Genomic DNA, 17,770 nt, shown 5'->3' with positions numbered 1-17,770 from the left:
AGCCCTGTTGCCCTCAGTAAACTAGGATATTGTTGATCTCTTCATTAACGCAAAATGAAGGATACTAGTCATCCATGCTGAATGAATAATCTTGGCATTATTATTATTAATTTTGGTTTTAATGGGGCAACTGTGGCTTAGTGGTAGAGCGGGTCGTCCACCAATCGGAAGGTCAGCGATTCAATCCCGGCTTCCCCCAGCTCGAAGTGTCCTTGAGCACTAGTCTAGTCAAGATGCTTACTGACTTTGATGAGCAGTTCTGCCATTGCTGTATGAATGTGTGTAAATGGGGTGAATAAGATAGGTAGTTGAAGCGCTTTGAGAAAGACTAGAAAGGCGCTATATAAGTACAGTCCATTTACCATGGATGGAATGGATAAAGGTAAGGATGTTTGCTTGAATAATTGGAACAATGTATTTAACTTGTGAGATGAACGAGTTAAATGCTTTAGCCACAAAAAAGCAAGTGAATTCTATTTTAATTTTCAAAATTCACCTGTAAAGACTGACACTGAATTTTTTGTGGGTTTTGAAAAAATGTATTCAAAAACTGCGGGAGGCCTGCTGAAGTCTTGAGATAGGTTAAAATAATTTGTTGACAGTTAATTCTCAGGCCCCTTTGTAAGGAAATTTCGGAAAGTCCTCTGAATCAGAATGATGGCATGCCACCCGTTAATTTAATTACCTGTTGGCGCTCTCGCCTCATTCCACTGCCACCAGGTCTTGAGACATTAAAAAAATAATAAATAAATTATATATATATAATTTATATATATATATATAATTTAAGTGGTTTTGTTGAAGAAAATCTCACGCCTGACTGCTCCAACCCAAAAATGTTGATTAATTACCCTCTCACTCAAACTTAAAGAGTTTCCCCTCAGGGATCAATAAAGTATTTCTGATTCTGAAATAACACTATGTGCCACTCAAAGTCAGGCCAAATCAATGATTAAATTTCATGCTGACCAGCACTGACTCCTTTCTGATATAAAATATAAATGAAAAGGTTGCATGAATAAATGAGTGGAATTCTGCTAATAGAGTCAAAGGACATGCCAATCTTTGCAAGCTGTTTTTTTTTAAACTAAACACTTTCCAGCATGTATTAGTGAAACATAACAGAAATGATTCAAGCTGTTACTGACTACAGCTGCAAGGATCTGTGATGTAGGTCTGTCTGCCTGGGAATGTATCAGCTTAGACAAGAACTGCTGAAAAAATCCACCTTAACACAGTGTCATGTATTAGGGTGGCAACATACAGGGACTGGCTAGGTTTAATATCAACCAAGTAAGCAGAAAAAAGCTTTATTATGTGTTAGGATGTAGTAGGAACAAAGCCATCACAGGGTGGGTGTGAGGCCGTGTGCAAGGCCCTGATCATTGATGTGCAGGTGCATGAATGCCGGTACAACACATATTTAGTTCAAGTTTTTATTTACATGATAATAAAACATTAAAACAGAAGGGATATAAACATTATGAACATCTGATTTGATTTTTGTATGCTTGCAAAAACACTGTGTTCATACTGTATGGTCTAACAGCTTTATGCACAGCCTAAACAGCAGCAGACACACTTTAAGCAGTATTGTGCTTGGCTATAAAATTATGGCATCCCTATCATCAATTAGAACATTAATCTTGGACAGTTCTGCAAAACCAAAGATTACATCTGATAATGTTTTCGAACCTTTCATGAGACTTTTACAATGTTTTATGTTTTAATAATGTTTGTAATATCAAAATAATAATAATAGTTTAACTGCTGGGTCATCATAAAAGCTGGGCATTCTACAAAAAAACTACAAGACTGCAAGTCCCCTAGATAAATATGAACTTTTTAAAAAATGCTTTGTAAAGTTTTTTTGACGGGGGGAGGAGAGTGTCCTGTTTGGGGACCGCAGAATTGCTTCTCTGCTCTTTGTAGATGATGTGGTTCTGTTGGCTTCATGACCTCCATAGATACAAGCGGCCTAGAAATTTTTTTTTTTGAGAAATTATCTTAAATTCCTGCTACTGTTACTCTCATCTCTGAATTTCACAGGAAAATGTCCTTGTAAATGTCTCTCAGAACTTTTCTGCTGTAGTGAACGAGCCCGAGCAGCCTGCTGCATGCTTTCAGTTTGAAAAGAGGATATTCAGAATACCACTGCAAGCCTAAATAGTTAAGAATGAAATGAATAGACTTTTTTGAAACATTCAACCAAAAACAGCACAGGGCAAATCGTGGCTATGACCCAGGACACATGGATGACATCACAATCCCTTTCTACCCATAATATGCTATATATTACAGATGTAAATATTTTTAAATAAAATATTTTTTTGATATTTAGCTGATATTTGCTAGGCTCAGTTTACACTTCTGCACAAACAGACACACATTCTCTTAACTCTGCAAATGCTGATATTTGGGAGAGCTCCAGAGGAGTGAGACAGACACATGCGCACATTCTGTTCATTCATTTGCTTATGTGACCCAGATGACTGGACAGAGCCCAGAGGAGGTTTCTCACATTATAGAGTAAATATATGTCCTGATTCACAAGTGTTACTGTGAATGAAGGCTATTGAGTTGTCGAAACTCAAGCATGGTGTGAGTCCACCATATTACGGTCCTATATTGTTAATGGAGCAGCTCCACAAAGTGTCACCAGCTCTGGGACAGAATTGTTCATGTATTGATTAAACTGCCTGTGAAGTAATATGATAATAATGTGGAATTTCCATTGACACACATGCACTGTTGACATTTTAAAGGGTATTTCATTCATTTGGTCTTTAGGTGAGAAAACACTACTGTATAGGGAGTCTTCAACAGGGCCGTAGCTATGATTTTAGAAATACTGATGTCATGAACCCTCCCAACCCCCTCCCTAATATTTTTAAATGTTTGTTTGTTTTTTTAATTTATCTATTCTGTTAACAGTTCAATTTCAATTTATGTAAAGTGCAGTTGCAGTAGCCAAATCGGGTTGTAATGAAAGCATGGATTCCAGTTTCCAAGTCCTTTGCAGAAAAAATATATTTTTTTTAAATGTTACAAAAGTGCAGAAAGCAAGATTGAGCCAAAATCACATGACAATAAAATTAAGCTTGTTATCAATGGTGAAACTGGGTTTTATGCAATGAGACTTTATGTTGGAAGTGGGAAGAAAAAGTCTGGACCTATAAAAATAACTTCTGATCTCTTCTGAGTTTAACTGAAGGAAGTTCTGAAATAACCAGCTTTTAACTTCTGTACGGCAGATGTGTAGTAGTAGAATCGAAGAAGAAGTAAATTTGGGAATCATCTACATAAGAATGGATACTGATATGATGCTTTTGAAATAAAGGTAAGCTTATAGATAGAGATTTGTACTGTAAAGTACCAAGGCTTGATCCATGTAATTAATGGGTAGTGGAGGATTTACAGTCCCCTGCTACACAAAATGTCCTTTTATAATTATTAAGTAATTAGCTTGTGGTAGCTTGAATAAGCACAACTACAGTATATGTAGTAAAATGCACCATGTAAGCAAAGTACTGTATAGCCTATACTAAAATAACAAAGATCTTTGCTTTAAGGCCCCTATCATATGAGTTTATAATGTGCTTTAGTGGTGTATACAGTATTAAAGGGCGGAAATGGAATATAATATTCATAAGGTTTTAATTAGTGTATAATTACCTGAAAATAAGAATCATTGTGTTTCCATCACCTTAGAATAAGCCATTTTTACACTGGTTCACTGGTTCTGGATAGGGACATTTGTCTTTTCCGAGAGTTTCTCAGCCACCATAGTTTCTCCTACACGCTTGGAAGGGGAGGGTTATGCGAGCAGTATTCCAATGGTTGCAAACTGCAATTTCACCACTAGTTGTCACTAAATCTTACACACTGAACCTTTTAACAGTTTATAGTAATTTGATTAATTACAACTGTGTCTAACTGTGTGGTGGACCTGAAGCCTTTAGCTCCCTTGAGGAGCTGGGGCAGTTGCCCACTTTGACCAGTTGGTAATCCAGCCTCCCTGCCAGGAATATAATTATGGGGGAGAAATACTGAATCATTTATATATTTATTTTATTGGCCCAAAACAGATTATCACATTGCTGGTCTTTTTAAGGAATATGTTGACAGTAAGAAAAATATAGAATAATACCATACTTATCCTTTAATAGTGGAATTTAAACTCCCAAGAACCCCAGAATAGAACATAATAAAGCTTCATATTTACCCCACAGCTTCTCCTCAATGCACTGATTACATTATACACATTTGCACATTAATAAAGAAAACTGATTTTCTTGAAACTACTTTAAATCCTAAAAAGATATCTTAGTAAAAGGAGATATATTGCCTTGAGCACAACATTTTGTTTGGTGTTTGAGAACAACCACAGGCTGTTCATCATTGGCTGTTTGCCTATAAGAGCGGTTATATAATGATGAAATTTACTACTATACAAAGAATATTAGCAGCTATGCTTGCAGTTGCCTCACATGGCAGCACAGAAGTCGTCAAACAGTAAAAGGGGTGAATGCAGGGACACTTTTCACAGGTGAAATTGTTGCTCATTGTGGACTGAGGTTATATGCTTGTAAATGTTTCTGTGATAAATTGATGCAGTCTACAGTATATGTAATAATGTGGTGTTTTATGATAAACTGTCCTTCAGATGGCTCAGGCTGAATGCAGAGCGTGCTCCGTGGCTCTCCTTGACAAAAGCACACAGGAGATTGCAAACATTGTTCTCACTCTTAATGATTATGGGAGAGAGGCCTTATGAATTCTAATGAAGGCGCTCTCTGTCATTTGCATTTCAATCATTATAAAATGATCCTCTCAGAGGCACTCTGTCCTCCTAACTATAAAATACTCAACACTTTGACTCACTACAGCTGATAATTAGCTACATATACATAGTATATCATACATATATGTTGTGTTGGTGTGTATGTTTTTGCACACATGCATATGTGTTTTCTTGTCAGGATAGAAAAGCTTCTAAAGCATCATTTGGACCATGATGGGGGTCAGATTCATTAAGCCTACTGCCAATTACTGCCAGGGCCACAACACTTTGTACAGCCTGAGCTAAGACCTGCTGCTGCTACTGGGCTGTTTAAAATGTATGTTGTGCATGTCTGGAAAGCAACAGAATGCAAAAGAAAGAGAGCCATAAACTCTTCTTAAATTAAAAAAAAATCTAATATGATTATTGTGTGAGCTGGAAGCTTATAGAATGTTCTCACCTTTTCCTTTGACAAATCCAAAAGTGATGAGAGATTGAAAGCATAAGTACTGTATGTTACAAACAAAGTGCTTGTCAGATTGCTGAACACTATCTGAAATGTCCTCCCCCCACACCTTTCCAACATTGGAATTTCAGACAATCCAACAACCACACCCACTTACATGTTATGTGTGACCATTATAATAGGCTGGGTTTGACATTCTCTCTCAAACTCTCTTTTCTTTCATACACAACTGCTTTGACATTCCATGTGAACAACCAAGTGCAACACCATGACTTTCTTCCAGGACAGACTGAAAATGTGTGCCGTTATCCTCATTTGAAAGACTCATCACATTGTGCCTCTCTTTATGGCGGCAGGCTTTTCACCCTGCCTTTGAGTATGGCCATACAGAACAGGTAGAAATACTTTGGCCTTTAGACGTTGTCAGATGACACTTTGTATTAACTAGTTCATTTCAAGCATACTCCAATCTTTAGAAACATTCATCTATCTATCCATTATATGTACTTGCTTATCTTTTACAAGGTTGCTAGGGCTGGAGCTTACCCCAGCTTACACTGGGTGAGAGACATTCATGATTACACCCTATAGGCAATTTAGAGTCACCCACATACAGTATATCTTTGGACTATGGAAGGAACACCCGGAGGAAACACAAACAGACATAGGAAGAACATGCAATCTCCACACAGAGGAGCCCCAGCCAGCCAGTTCTGGATTCCATAGTGCCAGCCACTGAGCCACCTTGCAATTGGCGCAATGCCTCTCCTTTTCAAATGTCCTTGTACCAGGCTGATGATGTCTCCCATAAATAAAAAAGGCCTGCATGCCTATAACTTCTCACAAATGAGAACTCAGTTTTAGCAGCCATTTGAATATTTTTCTAACCTTATTAAGAGACTGGGAGGCCATTTCATTTTCTGCTCATGTTCATGTAAGCCAATATCTGTTTGGGAGGGAAGCTTTTTTGTTTTGTTATGCACTAAACAATCATTTATGACTTACGTATCCATCCCATCAACGTAATTTACAGTTATGTATGTTATGTTGATTTAAGAGTTGTTATTCCTGTAAGTCAACTTACAACAACCTGTACCTGTGTACAAACGTGTACACACTTTTGTCACAATTTTCCTGGCAATTTTTCTGGCTCTGGCTCTATGATTTCCCATTCTTAATCCCACCTACAAACTCTGATCGGCTCGGTTGAAACAATTAGCACAACATCAGAACTGTTTGAATTGCTGACAAAATGCGTGGAGGTCTTGAACTAGGCTACTAAATGTCCACTTCTGCCTCCAAACTTCTCCCCACACATATTGCATTATCCCAAGCATGTATAATTGTTTTGTTTTTGACTGAGCAAAGGTTTGTTGTATAGTTAACATAGATAATTGCTATCTGACTGGTGAGCATCTAAAAACTCCTTAGTATGCCAAGTAAATTCTCCTGCAACTCACCAAACCACACCACACCACAGATTGCTTGAAGAAGGATGAATATCACTTTGGAGTTTTGGCTAATAACATGGATGATTTTAAGATACACTGCCAGCTGACTGAAACTTTGGGATTTGGGGTGCTTTTGCACACTATATAGCAAAATTTAGGAGTGTTTAAAGGGACTCTTTAATGTCTGCCTATATAAGCAGAAGTAATGAAATGGCCTTTTTTGGAAACCTCTGATTAACCAGAACACAGTATGTCTATGCCTTGCCTCTCTAGACTCAAATACTGGAGACATGACAAAAAGCAATTCATTTGGAATTGAACTTCAAAAAAACATGCTGGTGCTCATGCTAGTCACCCACTGGCACAATGTTGGGAAGTTGAGGAAGGTTAAACTTTATGCAGAAATCTTCTGACATGCAGAAGCAACAACCTGGAAACAACCAAGTGCCATATTTTTTTATTCTGTCATAGAATGGAAGCACAGAGTTGTTTTCTACTGCACATAAATATGTAAAAGAACTCTAAACAAGATGGAGGAAAACCTGATCAGTGCATTTAATGGCTTTCCAATTCTCAACAATAGAACTTTAACAAGATTTTAAGAAGAAAAAATGTTGCATGGAAACACATCTCTCAAGAAATTAACTACCTTGTCATGCATCAGTATAGTGGCAAAGTGATAAAATGACAGCCCACTCATAGCTAAGTATGTAAATTATGTGCTTAACGACTTGTGAGAGGCAAGAGACAACCTTTTTGTATATGTATGTGTGAATGCACTGTGAATGGGACACTTCCATGCCTCATTTTAGCCTAATGTCACACCAGATGTGCACACGAGAGGCCCGAGTGCACCTCTGGTCCCGTCTTTAGTTCCTCTGGTTTGACCACAGGGCAAAACTGAAAATTGACCACAGGATAAACACAGGCTCTTAAGAATCTTTAAGTCAATGGAAACATGTTTGTAAAAGTAGTTTGTGTCCCAACATGGAGGCAAAATTGCCATAAGCCAAACACTGGCCAGGTTTGCTTCAGACTGTTTAGTTATTTTGCCCTCCCTGAAGAGGTGCCACTTTTTAATTTTTTTTTCTTTAAGAGACATCCAACCCTAGTACATAGTATAAGCAAGTCAAACAAATATGGGCCGGGAGTTAAAGCTCATGCCAATGCCATTTACATGCAACTCATTTAGTAAAGAATAATACTGACACATTTTCTTAAAGAAAAAAGTATATCTGAGACTGCTAAACACTCCCCACTCTATAAATGCAGCATGTATGGTTGGAAAGAGTAATCATATAGTTAACAAATCTGTCAGATTCATTTTACTGCCATTTTCTTAGTCTTTGGTTGGCAGCAAACATACCTTACACACAACAGAGGAATGGTGGAGTGATTACTGTGTGAGATTGACACACAACAGAATGTCTTACTGTGCAATAATCTCTCCTTCAGAGCTCCAGTACCTCTGCTTACACAAAATAAAATGTATCAATTGCAGATAGCCCAGCATGGCTAAAACAACATTTTACACAGCTCTGTGCTTTTTATACTTGTTAGTCGTGTGTTTGTGTGCATATGGTTTGGACAGATCAGCAAACAGCTGCTCAACATCCGCATGTCATCACTGACCTGTCAGATGAATATGTTGATGTACCATATGATGGAAGGCCTGCAGTGGAAATGACGACATTATGGAAGCAGATGCCAACATTTTGGCCAGATTTAGCTCCAATTTGTCATTTTTACACTAAATAACTTCCTTTTGTATATTCTAAAAAGGCAACAGGGAAAACTGTGTTAACATCCATGGAATTAAAAATGAATAAAATTATTATGATTTTAAAGGCACCCACGCTCACCAAAGATTGTTCTGAGACAAAAGAATAAAACCAATTTCCTGCATTTGTCCCCTTACATGTTGTTTCCAGGAATCCTTGATATTATTTGGATCATGCAGGAGGAGTGGATTATGGAGTGATGTTGTGTGCATGTTGTAAATATTTGACTTTCATTTGGAATGACATGACTTTCACCCTGTATGAACTGTGCAGTTTGTTGAAGTTGGACAATAATCCTGCAGGACAATCACAAGCCGGAGGGGGAAAATGATTGAAAGAGAATGACTGTTTGATTGGACACAGAACTATAGTACATGAACAAATGTTTTTTTTACAATAACATGCAGATTCCTAGAAGTTGGACATGTCCAGCTCTCTCAATCACTGTCAAACAACAGCTCAGTGAATTAACATAATCTTCTTCTTGTTGTCTCATACAGTGTGAAATTTACACCTGCCTGGCCATTTTTCCCTGGTTGCTTCACACCAGAATGAGTTGAAGCTTAGCATGCTGGAGGAAGATATTAAACTTTATAGGAATATATTCCCTTAGAGATTAATGTATTATCATTTATTACCCCTCATACAATAGCAATGCAGACCTGAGAGGTTGCACCTACACCTTTTCCAAGCAAACACACACACACCCACACATATGACTTCAAAGATATTGACAGATCTTGTATTTTCTAGTAAAATACTGTGTCCTCATGGGCCCCTTTCTGTTCAACGACCTAAAAGCTACTCTGGACATTATCATTTCATCTTGGAGCAGATGTGTGCATGACAACACACACAAGGTCATCCCATGTTAAACCAGCAGCCTGTGTGAAGCTAGGTGTATGTAACTCTCTGCAGAGCCAGTTTGAATGCAACCCAGTGTGAATACAAGCTGAAAATCACAGCATTAGCAGCGGTGTAGATGTAAAAATTCATGCAAGGCACAAACCCCACGCAACCATCCACCCCCCTTTTTTCCCTTTTCCCTAAAAATCCACATCCAGATATCCACACCACCATCTTGTGGCTGCTTGGATAGAGATGCGCGCAGTGGGCTGCTGGAGGACGCACGTCTCTGCTGCACCTCGTTCATACACAAAATAGTTGTGGAAAAACGCAGGTGTGAAATTCGTTTAAACGCTCTGTCATCTTGGCGGAAAGCGCTTTGTGCTGTTAGATTACAACCGCCTTTCTTATCCGTCCTGTCGCATTAAAGTTAACCGAGCTGTTGCTTTGGCACCGAGTTTGGTAAAAACACCATCACAGTGTCAGCACAGGAATAACGCTGAAACACTGATTTACACAAATAATAAACAGCGTGATTAGCATATTCACTGATGGCTGTGGTGCTCGCAGTTATTTAATCATTCATTCTTTCATTATTACAAATAAACAAAACCTCAAGTGGAGTCTGATGAAAGTGCGCAAGAATGAGCCTCTGCTGCTGCGGGGTTTTTAGATAAAGAACTCTATAGGCTATTATACCTGTTTCCCAATATTTTTCTAGGAATTTCTGATTGTAAAAATAATTATGATCCAGCTGAGGTTAACAGTAAACGTCTCTGGAAGTGGGGATTATGCTCCTTTGTAAGACTGAAACGCGTCCGGACAAGCAGTTACAGGAGGAGGAGGAGGAGGAAGAGGAGGAGGAGGAGACCATCGCCTAAAACGCACAGAAATGCAGCCGCTTGACTAAAAATTGAGACTGTTTTCCTGCTGGAGGAAAAGCTGCAAGGCTCAGCATCACATCCAGCCGGCAGCACACTTACCTCAGCCTGTATATCCACCGTCTGACTCTTTTATGTAAGTCCCGACTTCAGGCTAAATACACACCACATAGGAAAAATACAGTAAAGTCCACGTCCAGCCTCCTGCTCTGCAAATCCAAAGTAAAAAGCGCAGTCCCGATGCACTGACGGCAGCCCAACTATACGTCCTAAGTGTGTGTGTGTGTGTGTGTGTGTGTGTGTGTGTGTGTGTGTGTGTGTGTGTGTGTGTGTGGTGGGGGAGAAAGGAGATGTGGCTTTATCACCACAGAAAATATTTCAATGAGTCATTGCAGAGACACTGGAAACGTTGCTGAATCTAATTGCTCTCATAGAGCGAGTGTATTGCGAGGACAAGATTAGTGATGGAGAAACCAGGTCTCTCTCTCTCTCTCTCTCTCTCTCTCTCTAGCTTGCCATTGGACTACACCGACTGAAATTTACTAAGCCTGCAGCCAATGGATTGTCGCATTCTCTCCATCACCCTTAACCAGCCGCTGTGTTGTGGCAGCTGTGGCATGGAGAATTGAACATGGCTCTTCAAACCGGACTAGTGGGGCTCCCAAGGGTCCTTAGAGCAATACCACAGAAGCAAGAGGAATACTTTACTTCACTATGATGTAAAGACATTGTGGACAAAAGCGGTTGGTTTTGTTTTAATTTAATAACTAACTTTAATTCATAATAATAATTGCAATATTAATGTGTAAAAATAATAATTTTAATAGTTGCAAAAATCAAGCTTTTTATTTTCTTCAAATTTTTTGTATCTTTTCATCTGACCTTATGTAAACACACATACAGAAAAAAATATTAAATTGGTCACCCATAAACTGGCCCAGCACATTTGATGAAGGTGACAAAATAAATCCTTTTGTTTGGAATATACCACAAGAGATCACTTTACAGGAAAGAGTAAATATATAGGTCATTTGAAATGTTTGTACAAACAACCAATGCTGTTGTTTTTTCTGGTGAGGACAGCAGGACTTCATTATTTGTAATCCACAGAAGACAATTCACAAATGTGTACCATGATACACAAATGTCTCACTACCCACAAATATGTATTTTTTAAGTCATATCCACAAACATATAGAGCGATTTGCAAATATGCATAACTTACTCTGTAAATATGTATTTTAATTTCACATAATGATAGAGGTTTTACAAGTGTAAATAGTTTCACCACAACAAATACATGCAAAGTGATATTTACGGGTTTGTGGATCCGTTTTTACACTCAAAATGGTTTTTGCACATTTGTGGATTTTTGTCCAATTTGTAGGGCAAAAAATCCACAAATGTGTACCGTAATACACAAATATCTCACTGTCCACAAACATGTAATTTTTTATTTGTTACGTGTAAAGTCATATCCACAAAAATATACCATGATTTGCAAACATGCATAACTTATTCTGTAAATCTGTATTTTATTTTCACATGAAAATGATGAGGTTTTACGAATGTAAATAGTTCACCTCATTCACCATTTACCACAAAACTCTGGGTTTTCAGTTCTAGAAAGAGAGGTAACTTAAACTCTGGATCAGTTACCATGGTAACTGACTCTGTGAACCTAGGTTTTCTTCAACAAACCCTGAGTTTCTCTGCGTCTCCTCCCTTTTACAGAGTGGCTGTTTCATGTCCTCTGTATATATCTGCGCTGTATATGTAACACTTTCCTGTCAGAGTTGTTAAAGAAAGCTTTGTAAAAGTATATGAAAAGCATAGTAGTTATGTATGCTATATATATATTTCAGGAATACTGAATTTCAGTGAACTTATAGCATACTTTTGTCATAGCTAGTGCCTTGACTCTTGTGTTTTCTTGCCTTCCCTTGTGTCTCCTGTCTTCCTGTCTGTCTCTCTCTCTCTGTGTATGTGTGTCTGTGCTGTGGCCGTGGTGCTCCTCTCTCTCCTCTCTCTCGCTGCCTGAGTGCCTGCCTGCCTGCACACCTGCCGTCCCTCAGCTCCAGTCCAGCAGCACTTAAACTCCGGCTCTTCTTCCAGTCTTCGCCAGATCATTGCTTCTGCCTGTTTGGTACCAAGCGCTCTTGGCCACGTTAATATACTGAATACTAAGTTTGTCTCTTTGTGTTTTTTGCCTGAACCAGCGTTTGTTTCCTTGTACTTCAGGATCATCTCCTGCTGTCAGCCTGCTACTCTCCGCCTGCCACGCTCACTGCTCAGCTCTGCCATCCGTCATTTACCCCTATTGCCCTCCACCTTCACCAGCTGGAACTCTCCCTCACCCTCTCATCATACATTCCAAAACCTTTTACAGTAAGGTCCATGTTTGATCATAGCCCACAACTTTGTGTTCTGCATTTGGGTTTGCTCATTTAACATAACAACTTTGATGTAAAATGATTAAAACATTCTTAAAACGAATGCACTTTATGTTCACTCTTTGGTAGTAACATATACAAATAATACACGTAACATAAATACATTAAATTGCAACTCAAATACCTACTGCATACTGAATTACTTTTTATAATTTTATAATTCTAATTGATTAAAATTAACTTTGAGTTCATTCAAACACTGTGCTTAATAGTATATCACAATAAATTCAAAGTGCTATTTTATTTATTTACATAAACATAGTACAATAAATATTTGTATTACACACACTGGTATTGTATGTCAAGAGTATTTAAAGCAAGCTTTGGAAAAGTACATTTTCACATGTATTTCATAAAGCCCACTTCAAAATACTACATTCCAGTGTATTTATAGCACATTATCAGCATATGATTAAAGAGTGCTTAAAGAAAAGCCATGAGAATGCAACCATGTGTTAAGTTTAGGTACCAGTGTACAAAAGTTTCCAACAGCCTAAAAAAATGCAGCGCTGATGCATGTTTCATTGATTTTTTTATTGATTTTTTAAAACACTTTAAACTTCAGACTAGGGCTGTAGCACCATCATCAAAACTATTTGCCCCAAACGTCTTTTGGTATGGTAATAAAGCTATGTGCCAAATTTGTGCATTTTAATGCTTGGGAAGGCAGTTTTATTAAGAAATACATGAATAATAACACCAGTTAATACAATAGGGACCGTCAGACTGTCAACAGAGCTGGCCAGCCCCTATTAATGTGGATATGGTATGGTATGAGGCAAATAACAGAACAGCTACAACAGTCTATTATTCAGAAAACTAGGGTTAGTGCAGCCTTTAAAATCAGGAAACAAACAAGTAAAAGACAACACTTATGCCATTATTTTGATTATACTTTGTTAATAAAAGACTGTTTACTACAAGACACAATTCTCAAAAGTAGGCTCGTATTTATTTAAATATAAATGTAAAACAAGTACATTGTGATAAACTACTCAAAAGTAAACTATGTACTTGTACAGAAAAGTTCAGATGGAGATGAAAATCACAGAAGACTCGTCAGCGTTGTCCAGCAGCAGTAGAATGCAGTGTTGATGGTGGCTTGGAGTCCAGTGATGGTAACAGGACAGGAGAGATGAGGCCAAGGTGCTGCTGAGAGGACGGAGAGAAAGAAATGGATGAAAGAGTCAGCGATATCTTGGAGAAAATCCACAATCAGTCATATAATTCCCATAATCATGTAGTAGAAACACACCAGAGACATCATGGATTACAATGCATTTAACTTTTACTGTCACTAGAATAATGATCATTTTACATTGAGCAGGCCATCTGTCCTACTTCTGATTCTATCAATTCAATAGGCTTTATTGGCCATGACATTTGACATGTGTTGTTATCACGATGGAACCAGAACGTTTACTGATCACCTAACAGCGCTAAATGTAGGCTAGTGAAATGATTGGTACCTCCAGTTGTAGTGTACATTCACAATTATTGTATCCAAGCTAGCTAGCTTGTTTTCTCCTGTTGTACGATGACAGTTGTTTAGCCTTCTTCCAGTAGATTACAGACTGTAGTTCCGTCAGCTCATGTGAGGGAATCTCGCCACCTGCTGGAGTAGCTAGTATCTGCACCTCAATTTACAGATTCCTTTTTACAGATCTGCTGCGGTATGAATTGGACAAAATTTATTCCACAAATAAACAGGAGGGAAGTCACAAATGTTACGTGGCCCGCAAGCTGACAGGAAGCAATCTACAAATGTGCAAAACCCGTTTCACGTGTAAAAAATAGATCCACAAATGTGTAAATATCAATTTACATGTATATGTTGTGATGAAACTATTTACATTTGTAAGACCTCTATAATTTTCATGTAAAATTAAAATACGTTTTTACAGAGTAAGTTATCCGTTTTTGCAAATCGCTGTGTATTTTTGTGGATATGACATGAATAAAAAAATACATGTTTGTGGATAGGGAGATATTTGTGTATCATGGTACACATTTGTGGATTGTCTTCTGTGGGTTACAAATAATAAAGTCCAATAAAAACTCCCATATATGTATGCAATTTACATACAAGTTTATTTGACCTCAAGAAAGCAATGACAAGCATATTCATAATCCACAGATGATATCCTCTCCCTTCAACAGTCTACATTTAAATTAAAATAATGATAAAAGGATGGAAATGGATGCTAAAGCTTTTAAAGTTTCAATAGGATTCCCTGTGATATCAAGGTCAAGTTCATTTCAAATCGACATGTTTCTCATTATCATGTCAGTGAAAACAGCTGGACTGAACAGTGGAGTCAGAGCCTGAGGACAAGGCAGGCTGAGAGCTTCCCAGAAGGCAGGCCTCCCTTTGATATCGTCATCATTTATTCCCTCTCCCCACATCATAACCCTCAGCAGTCGGGGGTATCCTCCATGCCTCTGAAGTATATATCAACTTCTGTCAGCGGCGCGCCCCAGAATGACTGGCTGACTTTCATGAGACTGTTGAGAGGATGTCACTGCTGCCTGGGTGAGGCCAAATCAAATGTTCTGCAGGATTACAAATTCACCTGCAACCTGTGGCAGTGAACCTCTGAATATGACACATATGACCCTTCTCCCCTTGTATTAACTTGCATGATGGAACAGTCATTGATGATTTCATCATCCAAACTACAACCATAGTGGAGGTTTTAGTAGAAGTATTTATAGTATTCTATAATAAGTATTCTGCTAAATTTATATTTCAGATTATTCTTGTAAAATGTCATAAAATATGGCAATAATTTAACTGCACAATGTAAAATCCCAATTTCATTAAAACTGATGTTTTTTTTTTTTATTCAATGTTATTAGATTTATTTGTCAGTTTCAGTTGAGCCCACTTTAGCCATTACCCCATACTACTTATATACAATGCACATTAGCCACAGATTTGATATAATAGGAATGTTCCTGGTTTGATTTTTTCTGCTAACAGTACAGTTAAAGCTCAAGTAGCATGGTGCATGAAGGATGAAACCTGAAACTGATCTGAAATCAAAACTAAATAGCTGTAGCTGCCTAAACATAATCTCTTAAAGTTGACTCAGTTTGCTACTTTACATTAGAACAACTAATCAAAATTATCAGTGCTTGTTCAGTTAACACTAAAGTTTAAAACATCGTAATTGCTTACATTTGTATGTAACTAAATGAGTGGTAAGAATCAAAGCAGAAGAGGCTGATATATCCTGACTTTAAATCCCTAGACCCATAAACATTGGATCTGACATTTCCTATAATGCAACTAAGCATCTTATCACTAGACCCTCGCTGCCAGGTAAACACTCACATCCTTCAAACGCCACTCTTCCAATTTGTAACAGGCTTTCTGTTAGAAATCAGTAATTTTCAAACCCAAGCTGAGATAACCTTGATGACATCACCAGAATTATTTAGACTTGATAAAGCATCTGAGGCACAAAATATAAATATGTATGCATGCATTTTACACTCTACAGTCAGTGTATGCAGCTACATCAGATCTGTGCAGTATTGAAACAAGGTAAAGCCCAGTGTAAATCCAGCAGTGGATTGCGTGTGTATGGATGGATGGAGTGTGTGGCCGTGTGCTCTCTTGCAGAATGAAGAGACTGTCAGACCTGTAGACTTACAGCAGCACCACAAGATGAGGCCAAGAAATGTGGCATTTAATACTTCACAGAGGACAAGCTCGCCTCTGATGATTTAGACAAACAGTGGCAGTAACCGCATGCAGAGAGACAGAGATGAGGGGAGAGGGGGGACATCTGAGACGGCGAGGACTCCTCTCTTCCTCTGTGTTTAAGCACAGACAATTCCTGTCGCCTCAGGGTACATAAACAGATACATAAACAGATAACAGATACATAAAGGCAGTAAAGGGACCGCTGAGACATGACGATGGGATTCTTCAGGAGCAGCCAGCTCTCTGTTGTTGACACGTGAAGACGAGGATGAGGCCTCTTCAGTGAATACTCAGCATTGACATACAGCAGTCTCTGTGTTGATGCAATTGAGACGAAGCAGATGGCTTCTTTTTCCTGCCTCTTTTATCCCTAATCTTTAAAAGGAGCAATTAGTAACATTTTACAGTTTCTTCCTACAAAATAACTATACTCTGCCAGTGAACAATGTCAGTCAAGCCTTTGCTGCTCAGTGTTGCTGACCCACTGGTGTCAGGACAAACACCTATTCCTGAACATCAGCAAGACTAAGGAGCTGATAGTGGACTTTGGGAAGAAGCAGGGAAGGAACTACGCACCCCTTAATATCAACAGGTCCTCGGTGGAGAGGGTGAACAAGTACCTTGGTGTCCACATCACAGAGGACCTGACCTGAGCACTGTATACTGACTCAGTGGTTAGAAAGGCAAGACAGAGACGCTTTCACCTCAGATGCTTGAGGAAATTCTGGGTAACCCCTCAAATAATGAGAAAGTTCTACTCCTGTACCATCAAGAGCATCCTGACAGGGAACACCACTGTTGCAGTAACAGCACCCAATAGAACCGCAAGTCCCTGCAAAGAGTAGTTTGTTCGGCTGAACATACAATAGGTGGTGCGCTACCCTGCCTAAAGGATATTTACACCAGGTGCTGCAAGAATAAGGCTAAGAGAATCATTAAGGATCCCAACCACCCAGATAACGGCTTTTTCTCCCTGATGTGGTCGGGAAGAAGGTACCGGATACACCAGGCCAGCACTGAGAGGCTTCTACCCTCAGGCCACTAGGATCCTAATCCCAGTCATACACATATATTCATTACTATTCCTAATCTATTTAAACTCTTTTTAATGCACAAATTGAAGGAGCTGATGGGATTACATTTCACTGTGATTGTACCATATATGATTACATGTGACAAATAAACTTGATTGATTGACTGATTGATTGATATTCAGGGTTTCTAAACAGGCAGAGAGACTGTATTTGTATCCATCCATCATGGATCTGCAATAAATGTTTCTTTGTAATTGCCACATGCATAAAAAAAATATTAAAACATTGTTATTGAACTTAATCCAGGGTTTTGCAGGATCATCCAATATCAACATCCTCGTGGATATCCTATCGGGAGAGGTG

At 38.5% G+C, this 17,770-nt stretch overlaps 1 protein-coding gene and 1 long non-coding RNA gene across 5 annotated transcripts in view; one reads left to right on the top strand and one right to left on the bottom strand.

Moving 5' to 3' along the window:
• Positions 1-10,677, bottom strand: part of nlgn4xa (neuroligin 4 X-linked a) — a 163,786-nt gene extending 153,109 nt beyond the window's left edge. For both annotated transcript variants that reach the window (XM_044187937.1, XM_044187938.1), the window contains exon 1: positions 10,311-10,677. The gene's annotated coding sequence lies outside the window, so the exon portion shown is untranslated. The remainder of the gene's footprint in view (positions 1-10,310) is intronic.
• Positions 10,678-11,024: 347 nt separating this feature from the next.
• On the top strand, positions 11,025-15,455 carry LOC122872083. Of its 3 annotated transcripts, none has more exons than XR_006377011.1 (3): positions 11,044-12,354; positions 12,450-12,596; positions 14,953-15,455. It is a non-coding gene; the product is annotated as an uncharacterized LOC122872083 (long non-coding RNA). The 3 variants fall into 3 exon arrangements; XR_006377010.1 differs by lacking the exon at positions 14,953-15,455 and adding an exon at positions 13,684-14,555 and having other exon boundaries at positions 11,045-12,354; XR_006377009.1 differs by lacking the exon at positions 14,953-15,455 and having other exon boundaries at positions 11,025-12,354; positions 12,450-12,995.
• The last annotated feature ends 2,315 nt before the right edge of the window (positions 15,456-17,770 follow it).

The sequence above is a fragment of the Siniperca chuatsi genome, linkage group LG24, assembly GCF_020085105.1.
Source record: "Siniperca chuatsi isolate FFG_IHB_CAS linkage group LG24, ASM2008510v1, whole genome shotgun sequence".
NCBI lineage: Eukaryota > Metazoa > Chordata > Actinopteri > Centrarchiformes > Sinipercidae > Siniperca > Siniperca chuatsi.
This window is presented reverse-complemented; position numbering and strand designations above follow the sequence as displayed.